General features: G+C 33.1%; 1 protein-coding gene across 1 annotated transcript in view; it reads left to right on the top strand.

The window, feature by feature from the left end:
- The first annotated feature begins 740 nt into the window (after window positions 1-740).
- Window positions 741-22,125, top strand: part of LOC106457594 (cadherin-23-like) — a 100,455-nt gene continuing 79,070 nt past the window's right edge. The window contains exon 1 of the mRNA XM_022383592.1: window positions 741-956. The gene's annotated coding sequence lies outside the window, so the exon portion shown is untranslated. The remainder of the gene's footprint in view (window positions 957-22,125) is intronic.

The raw sequence follows: 22,125 nt of genomic DNA, 5'->3' as shown, positions 1-22,125 counted from the left end.
ACGATCAATCCCACTATTCGTTGGTAAAAAAAGTAGCCCAAGAGTTGGCGGTGGGTGGTGATGACTAGCTGCCTTTCTTCTAGTCTTACACTGCTAAATAAGGGACGGCTAGCGCAGATAGCCCTCGTGTAGCTTTGCGCGAAATTCAAAAACAAACAGACTATCTTGCATAATCGTTTTTTCATTTGCGATTTGGAAACTTATTGAAGAAAAGGAATATCCACATCTTGTTTTCATCCTCCAAATTTATACCTTTTGCAGTTGTTCTTCAACTGTTATGAGGGATTTGAATTCATGTATAAATTATTGTATGAAACTACTTTGGTCGGTGGTTTGTTTTGTTGATATTTAGTTCATTTGCAGTTGATGCTGCTATGTTTATAGATTTTTTTATGTTTACATACATGTAATTAAATATAAAGTTTTTGTTAACACCATTTTACCTTATTATTATAGTTTAAAAACCTGTACACGACCCAACTAAGCAAGACACTAAACGACACTAGTGTTCATAATAAACATTTTGTAATAAATAGATAAATCATGAAATATATTATTATGCAAGGTTAATATTAATCCCTCTTAACCATCAGCATTTTAGTAAATTATTTATTTAGGTTGTACGCATGCGCAGTAATTTTGGCATTATGATGTCACGCCACGAGACCTTTCAAGAGTTTCCTGTGTAAACAGTATCACAGCCTATGGTAGGAACTCAGGTACACTAGACGAACGTTGAAAGGACCTCCTAACGTTAAGCCACGTTTCGAGACGCTGATATTATCATTCCAAATAAACTAAAGTGAAAAACGTGGAGTTAAGACGCTATGAGGAATTATTCTTTATTACTAGTTTAATTATTTATTGTGTGAAATCGAAAGTGCTATTTTTTAGGAAGAAAAGAGAAACAAACATTTCACGACGGATTCAGCATCATCAGGTGACAGTGCTGAAAGGTAAGTGTCTCTGTTTGGCGGGCATTAACTTATATCTCCACCCTTTTAACCGGTAGTTTGTCGGGGCGGCGAATTCAAGCTTTTGTTGAGATGGGAGGTTATTGATCGGCCGTCCACCTTATCTCCGGTGAGAACTAAAACCCGAAGGGTCAGAGAGTAGCCATGAACTTGTATATACATTGCTAACTAGTGCTTAATTTGAAAATTTTTCTATATAGCTCAGTTGTGCGCCATCTACATATTAACACAAATAATGTGTTGAAATAACAAGTGCTTCAAAATTCGTTTCATTAAAGATACCCCACCGAATTACAGTTTACTTCAAATAAACTACGATGTAGAAACATTTTCAAAATATCCTTAAAAACCAACTTATTCTACTTAAGTAAAAAGAGAGGAACACATATTAAAAAACATTCTAGCAGGTGGACAGATAGACGATTTCATGCTTATTTAATGTATATGTAAACATGTAGACTTACATATTATAAGTTCTTTCCACGGATTTCTGCGACGCTTTTTATTTTTCAGCAGGATCATTAAAGTTTCTGAGTGAGTTTAAATAACAATGGAAGATTCGCAGGTTGTAAGATATTGTTACTAATTTACTTCAAACAGAAACTTCATCTATGTAAATGTTAATCGATTTACATTTTCTGCAATATTTAAAACAAGTGTCACATAAGTTACTTCTTTGTTGTGAAAAAAAAAGGTTAGGGAAACATCGAAGCTGTTGCAAATTTCTTTTTCAACTTTAAAAGATCAGTGTCTAAATCAACGTACTTGTCAAGTTGGAACTTCTGCTATTAATGTAAATATTAAGATACGTGTAAAATCTTTGTGGAATAAACTAACAATAGAGAAAACGTCGTCTCCGTGATACTTAATAACTTAATGTTTAATCAGCAATTGAAGCAGGGAGGGGTTCAATGTGTTGAACACTAGAAAACTGCGGATACATTAACATTTTGGTTGAGGATAAATAGGGTAAATAATTCTTGTTTATTAAAACCAGCTAGTCAAAAATACAGAATATATATATATATATAAATCTGGCAACTGATAATTATGTGATAAAAAATACATTTTCCAAAATAAAAAATGCATATATTTCAAAATAAGAACAATACTTGCTCATCTTTAAACCAAGTAAGCAATTACCTCTGTAAGCATAGAGCAAGTTATTACAGACTGCACACACATATATATATGTATATAGATAGAGATTATTTGAGTGATGATGTCCATTTGTGGTATGTATATTAAATGTTGAAATTGCTAAGCATAAATTAGATTACTCGTTCTCAAATAGTATTTTTCAGAGACAGTTTTATTTTATATACTTGAAATTATCTTTCCCATTTGAGACTTAATAGAGTATATTCTTTGATGTATTGAAGAATAAGAATAGGAAATTGAAATTAATATTAGGTCATGTAGACCTAACCCCCCCCCCCCCCCGTCGTTAAAAAAAAAGAACTAGCCATGCTAAGGAAATTTTAGGAAATAAACCAAAAGTCTTGAGAGCGGCTGGTACATCATAAAAAACGGCGAAGAGTTCTGATTCTGTGAGGAGGGAGTTTGAGTTTCAAGAAAGAAAAATGTTAAAACTAGTAAATTAAGGAACTGAAAAATTAAAAACATAAATCATTAGTTTAATAAATCGTACATGTAAGAGAGCTAAACCTTTGGTGAACAATAGAGTAATGCAAGATCATGAAAATTGTGAACAATAGAGTAATGCAAGATCATGAAAATTGTGAACAACAGAGTAATGCAAGATCATGAAAATTGTGAACAATAGAGTAATGCAAGATCATGAAAATTGTCAACAATAGAGTAATGCAAGATCATGAAAATTGTGAACAATAGAGTAATGCAAGATCATGAAAATAATTTTATTTTTTGTATAAATTGATAATAATATGTGGAGGATGTTACAGACAGTAAATTAACGTATTCTAAAGTTTAAACACTGTCTTGGTCAGTCCGCGTTTTTTGTTCAACTTGGGGCATGATGGTTGGTAAAACAAAATACGCGGCCTACCTAAATAATGAATGAATATTTGCTGTAAAATTCTTATCAATGCTATAAGTGTACCTACCAATCTTGATTTCATTCCTTTTAGTCGTATGCTCAATCCTTTTTTGGCCTCACTTTTTTTTTTTCACACCTAAGGCGTTTTTCATTAGATTCATGACTTTTTGCCAATACACAACAAGAAACTAAACCAAATAAGAAAGTGACACTCGATAGTAACCAACATTAACTTTATGATCGCAACCTATTATTCGGAACAGACCTATAGTTTACAGAACCAACCAGATTCTTTAAAACAGTGTTAATAACTTCCTTTATAGTAACGCCATGAAAACTAGATTAACAGTTTCTTGTCAGCATCTGGTACAGCCATATCAAACATCATTATTTATGCTAATTGCTTAATCTAGTATCACGTGACGATAAGCTCTTTAATTAGGAGAATTTCATAAAATGTAGTAAATTTGTGCTGAAAAGTTGGCAATAAATAATGAATAATGACCGTCCACTCTTATGATTCTTTTGAAAACATGAGGTAGAACCTGTCAATCTAGTTTGTTTGGCCTAACCAATGCTTATGTAACTTCACGTACTTCGTTTTGCTGCTCTAAATCAGCCGTCTTTAATCCGAATAACAAAAAAAATAAAAACGGTTTGCTTTTACTCTTAGGTGAAGCTGTAGTAACAATTTCAGACCTAAAACTCACGTGACATTTTGCGCAAGAATTACGGTCCAAATTGAGTATTTTTTGTTGAATAACTTTGCACATGTGGCTCAATGATTGTGCCTATTGTAGGGATAGTACTCGATATTTTGACATTATAAGCACTTATGCCTACCGCTGTGCCCACTGCAGGAATCGAGTCTAGAATTATGGCATTGTAAGCTCTCAAGCCTGGGGCAGTGCACATTCTAAATAAAATCCTGAAATTACAGCTTCAAAATAGCAACAAGTCATAAAATATATTAATTAGTTATGTAAGATATATACAGGATAAATTTTTAAAGGTTTGCGCTTGTATTTTTGTCTTAATTATGTAGAAAAAATATGCTCTGCTTTACGTCTTTTTGTCTCTTGATTTAAAAAAAAAACATTTTGTTGTACGTGTTTTAAACTCGGCATGTATTTTAACACGATCTTACCGCCAAATTTACTAATGTTAAAGATTACTAGCCACAAATGAAATGTATAAATTGGAATTTAAAATGTACCACTTCACAGAAGCTGCCCTCTAGTGGCACAGCAGTATGTCTGCAGACTTACAATGCTAGAAACCGGGTTTCGATACCCGTGGTGGGCAGAGCTCAGATAGCCCATTGTGTAGCTTTGTGCCTAATTCCAAACAAACAAACAAACATAGAAGCTTTCATTGATAGAATGCACATTTATTGTGTGGAACACAAGAAGAAAAGTCCAATTATTATATTTTATGACACTTGTATATAAATATCATATCACGACAAATAGCAAAATGCTTGTCGCGTTCCATGCAAGTGGTCAACATTTTGAACAAAGCGTGTTTTTGGCGAGTAGTCAGAATTCTTAAGAATACTTTGCTTCTTTTTTATGATACTTGTATATAAGTAGCATACAACGACTGATAACAAAATGCCTGACGTATTCAAGGCGATTGGTCAGCAGTTTGAAGAATATTATTTCTATAATACTTGTATATAAGTAGCATACAACGACTGATAACAAAATGCCTGACGTATTCTTTATGGAAGGTTGTCATTCGGAAGATTTTTGACGAACTGATAAATTCAATTGTAAACACGAACTCGCCTTTATAATAAAACCATAAGCCGCACTAAAACTGGTAGAGCAAGTTGTGGACTGTATTGAAACCGTGTTTTCTTGCATAGCGATCAAATTCGAAACTAAATTTTTTATACGTCCAAACGCTACACATAAGAATTTGAAACAAATAGTCCTTATACAAAAATTTGGGATAATGTTATCATATACAAATGTAAAAAAAGCATTTTAGACACAGCATCAAAAGAATTTATTCCGACTCCAGAACCTAGTCATTTAAACCCCTTAACTCCTGAAAAAATATTCTCGTCAAACGAGAGGTTCTTCACTGATTATCTGGTGTTATTTTTCCTTTGTTAATGTTATTAGGTCATATTTTCCATGAAGACTAACAACTTGTTTTTTGTTGTTGTTTTCCAGGACGAATAGATTTAATCAATGATCCACTTCACACGAGATATAATTGAAACGTGTAAAAAGTTCCCTGAAGTATATTAGGCCGCAATAAACTCATGTTTATCATTTATACTCAATATGTTATTTAAATAATGGATTAAACTGGTACAGCCACTTTTGATTTATCGTGATGTCTTTTGGTTAAAAGATATATTTTGAAGATTCTTAATATCCTTAGCAGTAAGGTGAATGTACTTATTAATTTCAGTTTGAAAAGTAGAGCGCGACAGTGTTGCCTAATATCATTTTTTATACCCTGCTAGCGTGAGAGATACCACATCATTTAAAATCTCCACATAACAGCACATCACCTGGCGGAACGAAGGTTAACCTTAGCCAATAGTAACTAGCATGACACACACAGTGAACTCGTCTGCTTTCTTTTTCCAGTACTATGTCAATCAGACTTTGTTCAGTACATTTTGTTATGGAACTTAAATTGTCATTAAACATTTGAATATATATTTTTATTACGTAACATTTTAGTAATTTTTCCTTTGATTTTTTAAATATTTCGTTGATTTTTCTAATATTTTGTTGTACTTTCAGTACTTTTCTTTCGATTTGTTAGTTTTTCAGAGAGTGTTCTGTTGGGTATTTAGCGTTTCAGTAAGCACTCTTTGCCTTTAAATGTCTATAGCATGTGTTATGCTGTTTTATAGAGTTTTCAATAGCATGTTAATTTTTTAGTTTTTCAGTAAGTATTCTGTTGAGCCTTATAATGTTTAGTAAGTGTTCTGTTGATTTTTTAGTGTTTTCAATAATTATTATATTAACTTTTTAGTATTTTCAATAAGAATTCCGTTTTATTTATTTTGTGTGTGTGTGTTTTTAGTAATGGTTTGCTGTTTTTGTAATTTACATTGAGCATCCTGTTGATTTTTTAGTGCTCTCGATAAGAGTTTTTTTTATATTTAGTGTTTTATGGCATCCCAACCTCTTCCCTACCGAATTTCATAGTGTTCAACTATGTTGTCAATTTTTTCAGTGCGAACTATATTGATATTTTAATATTTTCAGTAGATGATTCCTTGATTTGCATAATGTTTCCGCTATTTTTCTATATCGGCCGTGTTCTTGTATTTCATAATACATTCTGTTGATTTTATAATAAATTTTATCAAATGCCATGTTCATTTTGTTATGTAAATGAAAAGATATAACGGAAATATCTCTTTTAAAGCGTTGTGCTAGTTTTGTAAAACAGTTTTACAGTAATTTACATTTTAAACCATTTTAAAACTATACCATATTTATATGATGTTTTTTATTTATTTTCACACACATTTTAAGAAGTATTATTAGAAGAATTAATGAGAAAAAGGCTATTTTGTGTACATTAAATATATTTTTTACTAGTTAAAAATACTGCAAAATTACTTTATCTTCTGTCCCCTGAAAATATTGTAAATGATCCCTGCCGGAATAATGCGGTTTAGTGTAAAATTTAATCTGATTTCTGCCGAAAATTGAATCAATTTATTATGAAAAACTTTGGCACGACGAGGAAAGCAAAATGTGCACATTACAGCCAAGTGTTTGTTTGTTTGTTTGAAGTTAAGCACAAAGCTATACAATGGGCTATCTGGGCTCTGCTCACCACGGGTATCGAAACCCGGTTTCTAGTGTTGTAATTCCGCAGACATACCGCTGTGCCACTGGGGGGGGGCTACAGCCAAGTGAAATACAATATCATGAATAAATAGTATAGTATGCTAGACAAGAGTTCGTTTAAGCGTAAAGCTGTGCAATGAACTTTCCGTGCTGTTCTCTTCGTAGAAATCAAACCCCGGACAGTGGCAGAGGGTGCGTGTGTTTTAGAAAAAAATCAAGAATTATTGAAGAATACATTGTGTTTTATACAATAATAAATTTGACGGAACTAAGTCAGACTGCGCTGTCTTCTTTGAGGCCGTGAGTGCGTTATAAGGGCTAAGGTTAAACCACCACTATTCGATTGCAGTATCCAGCGCACGACTTGATGGGGGTGATGTTGACTAGCTGCCCTCCTTATAATCCATCGCTTCAAAATTCGGTGTCGTTCTGCGAGTATCTTGTTACTGTTGGTTCTTGATGTTGTACATCTATTGTGCATCACTGTTTTCACAGTCTGTTAAACTGTGTAAATAAAATGACTCATTTATCTGTCAATACTTAGCCTACTGGTAACACTACCAGCAGGTGAGTACTTTAACTGACTCATTGTGTCTTCAGCTTTTGACTGATCTTGTTCCATGTATTTTTGATGACAGTGTACGTGTTTTGAATTAAGCTGAAACGCTGAGTAAATAATATTAATTTCAACATATTGCGGTTCTCTGTAGCGAAGCTTCCTAGAGCTTGTTTTTCATTTCTGAAAGATCGGTTTATCATAGACTTTGGGTCTATTGCTGCTTATAAAATTATTACACGTGTTTTATAGATTTTAACAGTTTGTTTAACTATCTAATCTAGTAAGGCCATCGAATGTTGTTATTTATCATAAAGTAAATTTGTGGTCCTTGAATTCTTTCAATCGACACTTTAACGCAACGTTTCGTTCTCATTTCAGTTTGAGCACCGTAATTACTTTATTAAAAACAACAACAACAGCAAACCGAAGAAAAAATGGACGAAATCTCTGCAATATCTTGTATGTTTGTTTGTTTGTTTTTGCATTTCGCGCAAAGCTACACGAGGGATATCTGCGCTAGTCGTCCCTAATTTAGCAGTGTAAGATTAGAGAGAAGGCAGCTCGTCATCACCACCCACCGCCAACTCTTAGGCTACTCTTTTACCAACGAATAGTGTGATTGACCGTAACGTTATAACGCCCCCACGGCTGAAAGGGCGAGCATGTTTGGTGTTACGGAGATTCGAACCCGCGACCCTCAGATTGCGAGTCGAGTAATATATTGTAAGAAATTATAACTTAACCTGTCGTGGCCATAAGAAAGACCTATATCAATTTTCTCATCATCAAAATAAAACAATTATATTTGTATCACCTTAAAAACATATAATTTATATTGTATTGCTTCATTTCAATGAAGGGTTGAGATCCTGTCGTCTATAGTGATGACTTTCTACAAGAAATAACATAGTGTTACTACAGAATGAGCAGAGGTCACATATTGTCACGTGTGTTTATAAATGTGGGCAAAATTTAACACTATATCTGTGTATTTATTTATCTATCTATCAACTGAAAGTTGTAGTGTATTGTATCGCCATCGCATCATTGAAAAATATATTATTTTATTAAGACAATGTAGCTCAAAATAATACATTAACCAGGTAACCCTGGTGAACATTTAAGCCTTATTTTATTAAGTTTTAGGAAACGTAGGCAATATCTTATGATTAACTTTTAGCTTCGTTCTTGAAGCACATGACGTTTTGAATTGTATGCTAAAGCCTTCTTGTGCTGTAAAAGAATTACATAAGAAACGCTACCCCTTTGATCTTTTTACTAGAATAAAAAGAAGTTAAAAGAAACATGGCACACAGAAGTATACATATGTGTGTCTAAGCATTAATGGCCCCAGTGGCACAGCGCTAGAATCCGGGTTTCAATACCAGTGTGTGGGCAGAACACAGATAGCCCATTGTGTTGCTTTGTGTTTAATTACAAACAAACTAACTAACCATTAAATTCGTGTCTGCAGTTTTTATCTATTAAAAATAACCACGAGTTCGACCTTGCTTACATGAAAGTCCTTACAGTTTTGAAGAAACGGAATCTTGTATAATTGGAAGAGATAAACATTCTTCAAGCTCCATAGCGGCACACACACCTATGAATTTCTCTTCTTAGTATAATGTTCGATCCAGTGAATACTAAGAAATAGTTGTACTTTAATTCCTGTTTGAGTACAAAGAAAGTGCAAAAAAAAAAAACCGTAGGCAATTCAACTTGATTTATTTGTCCGTTTCGTGTGAAGTTTATTTTCTTTCCTTTTTCTTAGACTGGAAGCCTAACCTTTTGTCAAACAGTGACCGGACGTTCGAGCCAAAAGCAGGTGTTGTCACACCTGAGCAACCCCACTTGTATTGCCCAAGGCTTATTTGTATTTTTCAAATTTACTCAATCGATCAGTCTTAGAAAATTTGTGAATTGTGATCACAACGACATTATTCCACGTTCAATTTTATTATTATTATCTTAATTTAACAAGAAGTTATGAAACTTTTTCTGGAGATAACTATTATCCAGTGTAGAAATTTGGTTGTTTGGACCTAACGTCCATAAGGTGCGTTTTTTTAAAGTAAAGACGTAAACTTATTTACGTATTTTGTCAAAAAAGCTGGGTGATTAAACTCAACGTTATTTTTTTTATGTACGTCATAGTAGAATTAAATTACAAGCAAATCTGGAGTTGATGGGTCTTTCTCCCTAATTCTACGGCGAAGAGTTTTTATTTTCTCAAAAATTAAAAAAGAAAAGGACAAAAGGCTCAAAAACTAAATAAGTAAACAAGGCTGAAACCAGACTATGTTTTTTTTACCTTCACAAGAAGCACTATGTGATGCAGAGGAGCGGGTTTCAAATACTGGATTGAAGATTAAGGGTCATAATACTGAAATAAAAACAATAGTTTTCTTAATGATTTCATATTAAAGACCGGAAGCGAAGTGTTTTCACTCAGCCTCACTTTTTCACAGGCAACACGAAAGTTTAATTGATGAAAATATATATTTAAACTGGTTCTGACACTTCATCGAAGTGACATATCGTTAGTAAGACAGATATATTAGTCACTTTTCTCATAGATAACCAGATTAAATTTGGTTGTTAAAACATTGTCATCATTATCAACAACCTCTGATCAAAGCAAGCTACCTCCATAGATCAGTTACATTGTCGGAGTCGTTTAATGGGCTTTTAATGGTAATAAGACGTTGTTAGAGAGGATTGTGTTAAGTTTAAGTATACTGATGTTAACTTCTTCAAGGGTTATGAAATCTACGATAGTGCTTGAAGAAAATCACCAGTCACTGGTGTTTATGAACTTTATAAGTAAGTTGTACTACATTATTTCTTTAATATTACTTTCTTTAACAGTTTTGTTTAGAATGTTTGGTACGTCTATTTTTATTAGTTTTAGTGTTTTATTATTATATTTTACCATAAAGATTAGTTTGTATTATTAGCTTAATAAAAGAGGGATAAGGAATAATCTACATTTCCTAAGCTGGCTTAACTTCGTGAGATATTGTTTGGATTACGGTCGATAATATTTCTAACAACAAAAGATATCCAACTGACGAAACAAAGCATTCTAATCATTATCAATAGGACTATGAAAATAGCATATTTAATTAGCAGTTTTTCTTATCTGGGTTGGTTTTTATTTCTGAATTATATAGGCAGTTTGCTTGGACCTAGTGAGAATTTATTATGTACTGTCAGAAAATGAAAAGTCATCATGGTTAAAAGTGATTTATCATTTGGACACCTTCGCTGTTATTGATATTTACGGTCGTAATTTCAATAATGTCTAACAAGATTGGGCCAGTTTGAAAGATTTATGTAAGTCTCAAATTTGTAAACTAAGTTAATCATGCAAATTATATATATATATAGCTGGATTAACATTTATCCTGTCAAATATCTGTACTACTTTACTTAATCTCGATTAAAGACTTAATCAATTATGAGGATAAATTTAAAACTTTTTTGTAACCATCGTTGTTTGTGAATCTTGTGAATTTCAATTTTTTTATAATAGTTGTGTAAGATCTTTATTCTACCTGCATAAAACTTTGTAGATATATATCCAACATTATATTTTTAATTCTGTGTTTATAAAATACCCCCCTTTTATTCTGTGTCACAACAAATTCCCTGGCCCCCCTAGTGGCACAGCGGGATGTCTGCGGACTTACAACGCTAGAATCCAGATTTCGATACCCGTGGTGAAAACTGTTATAAAATTCAAGTTAACTGCAAATGTTTTTCTCTCCAAATTTGTCTTAATTTGTCAACTGTGGCTCAAAATAATAATATTTTTACACACTTCCGATTTTAAAATGCAATGAACAAGTTGATAGCTACGATTTTGAAGCAGATCAACTTGTTAAAGCTTTCTCATAGTTATATTGATAATGATAGCATCACAGGGAATTTGTTTGTTTGTAATTAAGCACAAAGCTACACAATGGGCTATCTGTGCTCTGCTAAGCCTATTTCAATAATTCGACGGTTTTTGACGCTTAAAATGTTATTTGTGTTGTTTTTATTTATTTCTAATTCTTGCTGTTATTACATGTCGTAGTTCATGTCAGAAGTAAGCATTTTACTGATATCAGGGTATGAAGATAATATGTTTAAATTATCGACGAATTAGGCCTCGAAACAGCAACAATGTCATCACTTTACAAATATACTAACCCAAACCTAGTCTAAAAATACTCATTTTTTAATTTCCTGGTTTGAGTGCCCCAATAATGCAACCGTGGTCACTTTGCAAATAGATTTTATCGCTAGATCTAAAACTCAAAAGCTGATGGAAATTTTTGTATTACAATAATTTAGCACCAGCTATTTAATTACGGTAAGACCACGTCGATTGAATGAATAAATTTTACATATCACTAACTTAACAATGTAATGTGTGTGTGTGTGTGGTGTGTTAAAGTTGACTTCATTAACTTTTATTCAATTACCCTGTTCTCATCACTGTTTTCCGTTCTCCATGTGATCTCAAGCGTATGACTGGTCGAAAGTGCTTGCACATCCCAGTCAAAGGTGGCAGTATTAATAACAAACCCATGTCACTCCCGCGTGGTCGTGAACAATAATAACTAGAACAGACCAATTCGTCCCATTGTGTCCATTCACGGTCTCCCATCAAACCTACTTTAATTCAATGCATAATGATAAGAATCAGATATTCTATTGTAGGTCTGTGGGATAGGAGATTTCAATGGTAAGAACGTAGAATGGAACGTTGAGTACTAAATTATTTGCAGAGGACAGCCGAAAAACATAAATGAGATTCAGCATCTGCAAATCCTTCCAAACCGAGAGTGGCCCAAAGGTTAGTTTGTCAAACTATGAATCTCTGGTTCAGTGTTCGCGTCCCATTACCATAAAAAATAAACAAATACGCACTACGTACTTTGGGTGTTATATACGTCATAAGAGTGACAGTAAAATCTCACTATTAGGTCAGACAAGAATAACCCAAGAGTTGGAGATGAATGCCGTTGACTAGCAGCCTTCCCATTAGTTTGTCATGTCAAAATTAGGGACGACTAGCGTAGACAGCCCTTGAGAAGCATTGCGTGAATATCTAAAAACAAATAAACCATCTTTCCATACAATAGTGGATCAATACGGCTTCTGTAACGTCATAAACTGCGGCTTTTGATCTCTCATCCTAAATGGCAATATCTGATGTATTAAGTCTAGTATTCCAGACCACTCAAGTGACCTACTATGATCTGATCAACTGTGTCAGGTTCCCTAGTAGATCTTTCAAGATAGCCAATAAAATCTAATCTGTTAAGAATGGTACTCCAGATCTCTCAAGCTTGGTGGTATGATCTGATATGTTGAGTCAGTGGTAATCATAATACATGCAGCTGAACCACCCTATACCGAGTGCAGCAATCATGATATACTCATCTGAAACACATTATACTCAGTGCGTAATCACGATATTATTATCACACATATAGGGTGTACTAAATGCAGTAATTCACGATATCAATCACATATGAAGGCTGTACTAAATGCAGTAATCACAATACCAGTGGCAGTATAAGGTTTACTGAGTGACGATATCAGCGGTAATACAGGCTGTAACGTGTGTAGTAATAACGATACTAGCGGTAAATACAGTATTTACTGAGTATAGTTATCACGATACCAGCAGCAATAAAGGCTGTACTGAGTGTATTGATAACGATGCCAACGGCATATACAGGTGAACTGAGTGTAGCAATACGATAGCAACGGAAGTACAGACTCTACTGAATGTAGTAATCACAATGCTAGCGGCAGTACAAACTGAATTGAATGTAGTAATCACGACACTAACAGCAGTACATGCTAAATGTAGCAGTCACGATGCTAGCGGCAGTACAGGTTGAACTGAGTGTAATAATCATGATATCAGCGGCTGTACTGGCTGTAGTGAATGAAACAGTCACGATACTAGGGCAGTACAAGCTGAGTATAGTAATTATGATATAGCAGCAATACATGCTCAACCTAATACCAACATACGCATAAGACATTCGTTTTTACTGTAAACCCTATATAACTAGGTTTCTGTGGATCAGAATATTTAATGCATTATGAAATTATGGGTTTTGTATTCATGACGAATACGTAAGTGTAACTGGAAAGGGTTTAGGGTGCACTTGTCTACTCTTACAATGTTAATCTCATTCAACTCAAGTCATCTTGTTTTGTGAATTCCATTTCATTGCTCTAAAACCACTTGATAATTAACAACCTTGAACAAAACTGCTCAGGCAGTAACCGTCGGGTAATCATATTTTTTTCTGAACTCGTTTATTGTTTATTGTTTTTGTATATCATACTTATGATTTTGTTGCCACCCACATACTAACTAACAGTCGGTTTAAATAACTAGAACTCAATACCGGCCAACTTTTACTGCAGATAATCTGAGTATTTTCGTGAATACAATACACAGAAAGTGGTGTTCAAAGGATTTCTATAGCGTGAATATGGCGGGAAAATTATCTATTTGTCCTGAACGCTTGCTATTTAAGCTGATCATGTACAGAGAGTGGCAAGGGAAGGGTCCAGTTCAATGACCACGTGCATGTATGAAGAAGAAGCTGGCAGTTTTGTTAAAGATATTCTTAGTGCTTGCTGAAACAAGGCGTAAATGACGTCTTATGGTGAGCAGGCTCTAATCTGTTCAGGAAGACAGTTCTTGGAATCCACTTGTTTGATGATAAAAGAGATAAATTATCTTGAGCATTGCTAGAACACACCGTTTCTGTTTCAAAGATGTTCAGTGAAAACCTCAAGAAACAGCTGTTTCACAAAAATACAATGTTAAAATTAAAATATGTTAACAGCTGACGATTCACAGTTAATAAACAGCTAAATCTTTCTCGTGTAAATAATTGTTTATTTCACAGTAAATAGCTAAAACTTATACACAGAAACAATTGTTTATTTTACGGTTAGTAAATAGCTAAATCTTACAACATAAACAATTGTTTATTGCAAAGTTCCTTGTTTTTGTAAATAACTATCTACTTCAAAAAGAAAAAACAAACAAACCTGATACATGTCCGATGTGTATGTTTGACAAATGATACAGTTTATAAACATATTCAAGTAAACATCTGTTTATACTACAGACTAAATTTCGTAGATTTAATAATTTACTTTCTGGATTTTTGCTGAATTTATTCTCAGAAACCTAAAGATCGTTTTATCTGAAGTGGCTTTATATTTAATCTCAATGTATAAGTCACAACATAAAAACTTGATAACCCATTACAGACTATCGGAGTACTATATTGTCCTTGATCTATTTATGTGGCCCTAACTATCATGATTATGTATATTAGGTATACTTTTTTTTTTATCGAAGTTGAACTCTACTTGACCATTGCGAGGATGATTTCATACAAGGACATTTTTTGGTATTTTCTTTGGGGGATAAAAAAAATCCTTCACTGTTCGACCGTATCTTCAATTGGTCAGTACTTTAACCGGAAGTGGCCTTTTCGGATCGCGCGTTTTTGGTTGAATGATGAAGTAGCGCAAAACGTCACTTTCTTAACGGAAGTGGGACGAGTTAACAAACGGTTCGCGGACGAGACCTGGGAATATATTTCCTATTGTTAATTTTTTCTTTGTCCTTCACAAAGATAAACATTGTTAACTATCACATGTTAGTAATGTAAAAATAAAATAAAAAATGTGCACTGTGTTTTTTAAATCAGTTCCTTTTTTGCATTCTATAGTTGTATTTGGTTTATTTATAATTATTTGGTACCTAAGCCGCATATTAACTAATTTTCCTTAGTTTTCTCGACTGGTCTTTCAAGGTAAGTGTTGTGTCTTTATACAAACAACGTAGGAATAATTCACTGCGTATGAGGCTATGCTTCATAAGTAGTTTGACGCCTTTAGTAGGATGTTTCTGGAAACAGTACCAGTTTAACAAGTCGGTTATTTTAGAAACTGCATCATCATCGTCAAAAGATGAATTACCAAACGTTTCAGACTCATAATGCATTTAGATAGAAGTACGGAAAACCACTGTCATGCCCTTTGGGTAAGCAAAAGGAAAGATAAACTAAACCGAAATAATATATCCACAGACCTTGACGTGTAACGAGGGCCTTTTAGGCAGCATATCCAACTGTTGTGACGTCCTTTTGACCTACTTTATCACTAAAAAATAATATATTGGAAAAAAAAAGAGCGCATCCAATACTGAATACAGGGAATATTTGTGTGAAATTGGCAGGAAGCACAACAGTGTTAGATGTCTCGTGTAAAACGAATTCCAAATAATTCGTAGCTCTGCGTGTATTTAACAACCTGGTACTAACATTTCATTTATTAAAAAAAAAGAACGAAACGTCGACCATATCCCCAAAAGTGGAATATATACACAACTCGTATCCAAAGATATAAACAACACTGGTATCGAGGGATATAGATAAAACTTGTATTTATAGGCATATATACAAAACTTATATATATATATATATAAGGATATCGACAAAATTCGTATTTAGGGATATGAATGAAACTCTTATCTTTAAATCTCCTGCATTTATATGTTTAAGCCTTATAAGAAATAAAATTTGTCAGAGTAACTAGCTAATGATTTATGGTATGAGATTTATGGACACTTGTAAAAATTATTCTAATGTTAAAAACGCGAGAATGTCAAACTGTGTGTGTATATATACATATACTGTTTTTTTTCTTTTCTTTTTTCACTAAACAATGCTCAGGGCAATTAAGAATAGATAGCTCAGAAAATAAAAGTCAATATGAATGTTTCCAACAAATTCCGTAATTGCGAAGTTTTAGCAAAAATATTTAATCTTAAATCCTAAGCCATTTAATTAAAACGTTTTAGTGAATGATCAATTTTCGGTTGCTTCTGATCTAATTAAGCTATTTAGATAGATAACAACGTAAATAATGAGTCCAACTTAATATACTAGTAGCATACAATGTCACAAAACAAAAGCTTACAATAACTAGAATGGATTGATTCATTAGTTTGGCACGTTGACTGTTATCAGTAATCTCAGCCATAATCGCAACAACATTGCATGAGGTTCGATCAACCTGGAACTCAGGCTAGTTTCAAATCCATAAAATAAGCCAACAATACAAACAATCCTACAATAGAATATAGATAAACTCTTCCAAACAATTATGTGTTTATGTCGTATTTCAGTTTGTGTCTGTGGTTTAGATCCAGTGTGTATTGTGGTTTAGACTATATGATGTGTTTATTACATTTACACTATACTTGCATTTATATATAGCTCTCAGTAAAAACGTAGTACAGTTAATGGAACCCTCTGGTCCCCCAACTTTGGGTATTTTGTTAATTTTGCATGTTAATTCGTGACATTGTTTAATTGAAAGTTGAAGGTACACTGGAATAGCCTAAAGAAACGTTTGCTTTCTTTCAAATAATGCTTGAAGTTTTACGCCTTGTTGCCTAACGATCAGTTCAGCAAGCTGTACTATAAAGTTTTATTTCGTCTGTTATAAAAGAAACCTACCATAATATCTAGTCTTTAAATCTCATCGACAGCATTCCAGTGTTGCTTATAAATAGCTTTAATGTTAGTAAAAATTATTATTATTATTGGTATTCAATCAGTATCAGAGAAAGTTAACTCCAGTACAACACCGTTTAATGTTTCTTTAATACATTAGTACAACACAAAGGTGACATTAACCTTAGAGCTATACCACATTTTATTACACCGGTACAACACAAAGATGGTATTAACCTCAGAGCAGTAGCACTTTTAATACATTAGTAGGGTATCATATGAGCTCAGTTTTATGAATTATTTGCATATCATTAGACAGTGCTGAATTACTTGATGTTTTATAGACTGTTACATATTAGAGATTCAAATTGTCTGTAACCGAGTTAAATAATACTTTAAATTTAGTAGTTTAATTGTACTTTAGATTTAGAAGTTAAGTAAAAGCCGATATGTAGTCAGTTTATGATGTTTGCCAACAAGATTGAAACACAGTTTTCTTTTTTAACACAAATAAGTTTTAATATACACACAACAGTACAATTTACAATAACAATTATTAGAAACAGTTATTACAAACAATAATTTTTAAACAAAAGTTTCACAAACTTACAAACAATATAAAGTCTTCTTTCTAGTCTGGAACTTCCTTGATATCTTATCGAGTGTTCACGATGAGCGAGTTAATTACGAGTTGATGTAGATACGATTCGCTTAACAGGGAGCTAACTAGCTCTGTAGTCTTCACTGTTCATATGTCTATTAGAGATTGAGTTTCCACCGATGACGTTAGATAATGTTTTCGTAAAAATATTAATGTCCGATGTGAATCCACTGAAGTTAAATGATTTGTAAGGTTCCAACTTTGTAAATGCTCCTGGTCAAATATCTTAAATTTTCCGATTGGTAAGCGTTAGAAAAATCACAGTTATAGCTTCCAAAGTTTATAGCACACTGACTATAGTAAACTAATACCAGATACTCTTCTTTTTTTGGCGCGTCGCATTGATTACATTTATAGGCGTTGAAGGCTTTTTAGAAAATTCAGTTTTACGTAACAATACTAACGCTAACACAAGCATTTACTTACACACACATATATTGTTGATTCTTACTCTCGAGAATCTTCTACAACTTTGGACAATAGGCGGGAGTTTCGCAATACATATTTAACACTATAAGCTACGCATGTTTCTAAATATAAATTTAATCTAAACAAACGATGATATTAAAATAAATATATAATAACAAATTCTTTACAAGAAATATATGTATGGAGTTGATTTTGAACAAAATATTTTTTCCTTCCCTGTTTTCAAGATACATTAATGTAACATCACGTACCGTATTTGCCGGTGTGTAAGACGACCCTGGACTTTTTGAACAGATTAAGTGTATTTCTTTGGGGTTCGATGTATAGGATGACTTCTATTGTCAAGCAAATTTAGGATGTTACTTTTATAAAGAAATTATTAAAGTTATTTTTAAACTGTGCTAACCTGCGCTCTGGGGTAATCAATACAGCCACAAGTGTGTTTTTTATGCTCAAAACGCTACAGACAGCTCAATGCGGCATACCTTAAGTCACAAATACGTAATAAACAAATTTAGAAAGTTTTCATCACAATTGAACTCCTTTTCTGTTACAAAAAATACTAAACTTTAAGATATAGTGACCTACTATAAAAACATGTTTACAAAATTAGTGTACGTTACACAAACGAACTTTTTTATATAATATTAGCAATATTTTAAAATGATGGATGAGATCAATACATTTCAAATAAAAAATCTTGATTAATTGTAATTAGCATTTGAGATAAATAACTTCTAGTTATTAAGAATGGAGACAAATGATACAATTACGAATATGTTATTGTACCGCAGTAGATGGCACGATGTCAATGCACTTACTCAAAAAAGCAAACAAAAATAAAAGGAACAACATAGTTTTTGTTAAATGTGATATTTACCGCAGAGTTCTTGTAGGAACTCCATCTTTGAACCTATGTATAAGATGAGGGGTAAAATCAGTCATTGTTTTAAGAGTAAAGTGTATCGTCTTATACAGCGGTAAATACGGTAGCACTTGTTTCGGCACTACACGGTTTAATGTTATGCTATTGAAATTAGAACAATGTTGACAATTCAGAATTGGGATATCTTATCCACTGAGCTTTTTACACCCTCCTAATTTTCGAATCTATGCACAAAATTTCTTCAAAATACATCTATCATGGTTCTTTTAGGTGGTGACGTTTTTGGATCCATACAGAGCTCTACAAAACATTGTTTCTGCTTCACAAAACGGTTCTTCTGTCTCACTTCTTTTAGGAGACGAAGTATTGGAGTCTATGCTAGCTGAGTTCCACAATATACTGTCTCTGACTAAGTTTTATTTGGAATATATTATGAATTTCAGTTTCTTTAGGAGATGGTGTTTTGGGATTTATACTGAATCCTTCTTCAGAAAATTGCCTTTATCTTATTTTTTCCTAATGTGAGAAATCTTGTTAATTATATTAGTTGTTTTTTTATATATAACTGCTGCTATCTTGGTTATTTTAGAAGAAAACTTATTGAAGTATTTTGCGTTTGTTTCTTTAGTGGATGTTCTCTCAGCTTCCATGCTGATTTAATCCGTCACAAAAACGTTTCTATGTTGGTTCCTTCGGATTTTGTCCCAGATTCAACATTGATTTCATTCTTCACAAAACTGATCCTGCCTTGGTGCCTTTAGCAGAGACCTTTAGGGGGTTTATTCATGTCATAAAACTGATTGACTGTTGGTTCTTGAAGTGAACAAAACCATAATAACGTGAAACTAGAAATCAGATACATCATTCAAAATTATACTCAGTTAAATAATGAATTTTAGGGTTAGACATAAGTTTCATGCAACATGCAATATTGAAACATTCCGATTACTCCTGCGTGTTATCTTATTAAATGATTAATTCAAGATTTTCATGTGAACAAAGTTTTTCGTTATTCAGGATCTTCCCCAATGTGAATAATACAATTTTGAGTGTTACATAAGGATAACGTACCTATTTATTTCCACCATGATATATATATATATATATATATATTTTCAATGGGTAGGATAATTTTCAGATATTTTTTATTATCATGGTTTCTTTCAGCATGTATCTTCGGCCTTAATATTTGACTTCGGTTTGTTTGTCTAGTTTGTGGATACTAGTGGTCACCGATTTTAGTAACGAGCACAAAAATAGAATCTGCAACTAATTTAAAACACGTTCGTTCTAATGCTCGTTGACCGTGACGCTCTGTACACGAACAAAGGGAACGATATTCGAGTATTTCAATAGATCAAGATATTCTGGTGTGCCTATTATTCTGTACCTTCAGTAGACTTGCTATCTCTCTAGTTTATCTATTCAAATTAACTTAAAGCCGTTGAAGTCACTCATGGATTTGCACGACACGGACTTCCTTCCGCTTGAATAATAAACGTAACGAAGATTAACTTAACTAATCAGGTTTCTACCTGTAAAAGATACAGTTTCTCTTACAATCTTGCTGGGGCGATGGAATCGAGTGAGTTCTGCGCATGCTCCATTTTAGCATGTCAGCATGTGTGTATGCGTATTTAGAAGTATGATCAAAAAAAGAATAATCACCGTATCGAAAATTCAAAAAAATATTGACAGCATCGTACCGTAACTCTTTGAAGTCTGCATGAGGTAATAATACATATCAGGATGGTTTTTGCTTATCGACCCGAGAAAGATAATCATAGTTAATATGAAAACAAGCAAAAGAAGCTGGTTCTTTACACTAAACTGTGGTTTGTTATATCAGTTACAGAAAGAAGCTGGTTCTGTACACTAAACTGTGATTTATTATATTAGTTACAGAAAGAAGCTGGTTCTGTACACTAAACTGTGATTTATTATATTAGTTACAGAAAGAAGCTGGTTCTGTACACTAAACTGTGATTTATTATATTAGTTACAGAAAGAAGCTGGTTCTGTACACTAAACTGTGATTTATTATATTAGTTACAGAAAGAAGCTGGTTCTGTACACTAAACTGTGATTTATTATATTAGGTACAGCAACAATACATTATCTTCATGGAACATATTAATTCTATAGTGTCAAAACCAGAAAGCAAGAAACAACAACAAAAATAATCATTGCCATCTTCATTTGATATATATAGGAGATTAGGTTATGCTTCATTTCTTACGTCGCCACACTCGATGAAGTAATCATAAACATATTAAGATTTATATTTAAAGAAAACGTGGAACCGGAAATTTAATGATACGAAATAGACAAGTATTGATGAAGAAGTTATTTGTTTTTCTGACGTGTATGTATTCACGGAAAAGGTTGTAGTGACGAGAAACAGATTTTATTTGTTTGTTTGTTGTTGAGCACAAGGCTACACAATAAGCGATCTGCACTATGCCAGTCACGAGTATCGAAACCCGGTTTTTGCATTATAAGCCTTCATATTTACCGATGAGCCAATAGATGCGAGCAATAGATAATTTTGTTTTCCAATTCGAATTTTTGTCACTACAACCTTTATTATGAACATCTGAACATTACGCAGATTATACTAACCTAAAGATATCTTTAAGGGTTAGTGTAATTTGATATTTGTGAATCAATTTCGGGATATCACTGATGATAGAACATTTTCAATTAATAAAATATGGTTTATTTAAGTGTTAGTAAAAGTGTATAATGCATATCCAAAAAGAACAAAGTTAATGTGCATGTTTATAGACGAATAAAACGAGAAACTTTATGTGTTAAACATAAATATTTTGTCGAATTTTTCGCAAAGATACTCGAGAGCTATCTGCGCTAGCAGTCCCTAATTTATAATTGATAGTTTAGAGGGAAGACAGCTAGTTACCAGCCACCATCAACTCTTTGTCAGACAAAATAGTGGAATTGAATCTCACTCTTATAACGCACATACTGCTCCAAAGTGCAGAGTTCGATTTGTTTTTGTAACGGGACGCGAACCATGGAACTTCAGTTTTACAGCCCAGCACACTAGCCACTGGACCGCTTTGAACGCAAGTGTCTTAAAAAAGTAGCAAGTTTGTTGTTTGTTAGGGTTATTAATTTGATTAGCTTTCGGGTAGACCTTATTAATTATTCGGTCTCTTTATTCACTTCAAAATTATAAT

The sequence above is a fragment of the Limulus polyphemus genome, unplaced genomic scaffold (assembly GCF_000517525.1).
Source record: "Limulus polyphemus unplaced genomic scaffold, Limulus_polyphemus-2.1.2 Scaffold350, whole genome shotgun sequence".
Lineage (NCBI taxonomy): Eukaryota > Metazoa > Arthropoda > Merostomata > Xiphosura > Limulidae > Limulus > Limulus polyphemus.
Note: the sequence above shows the minus strand (reverse complement) of the source record. Positions and strands in the feature narration are given on the sequence as shown.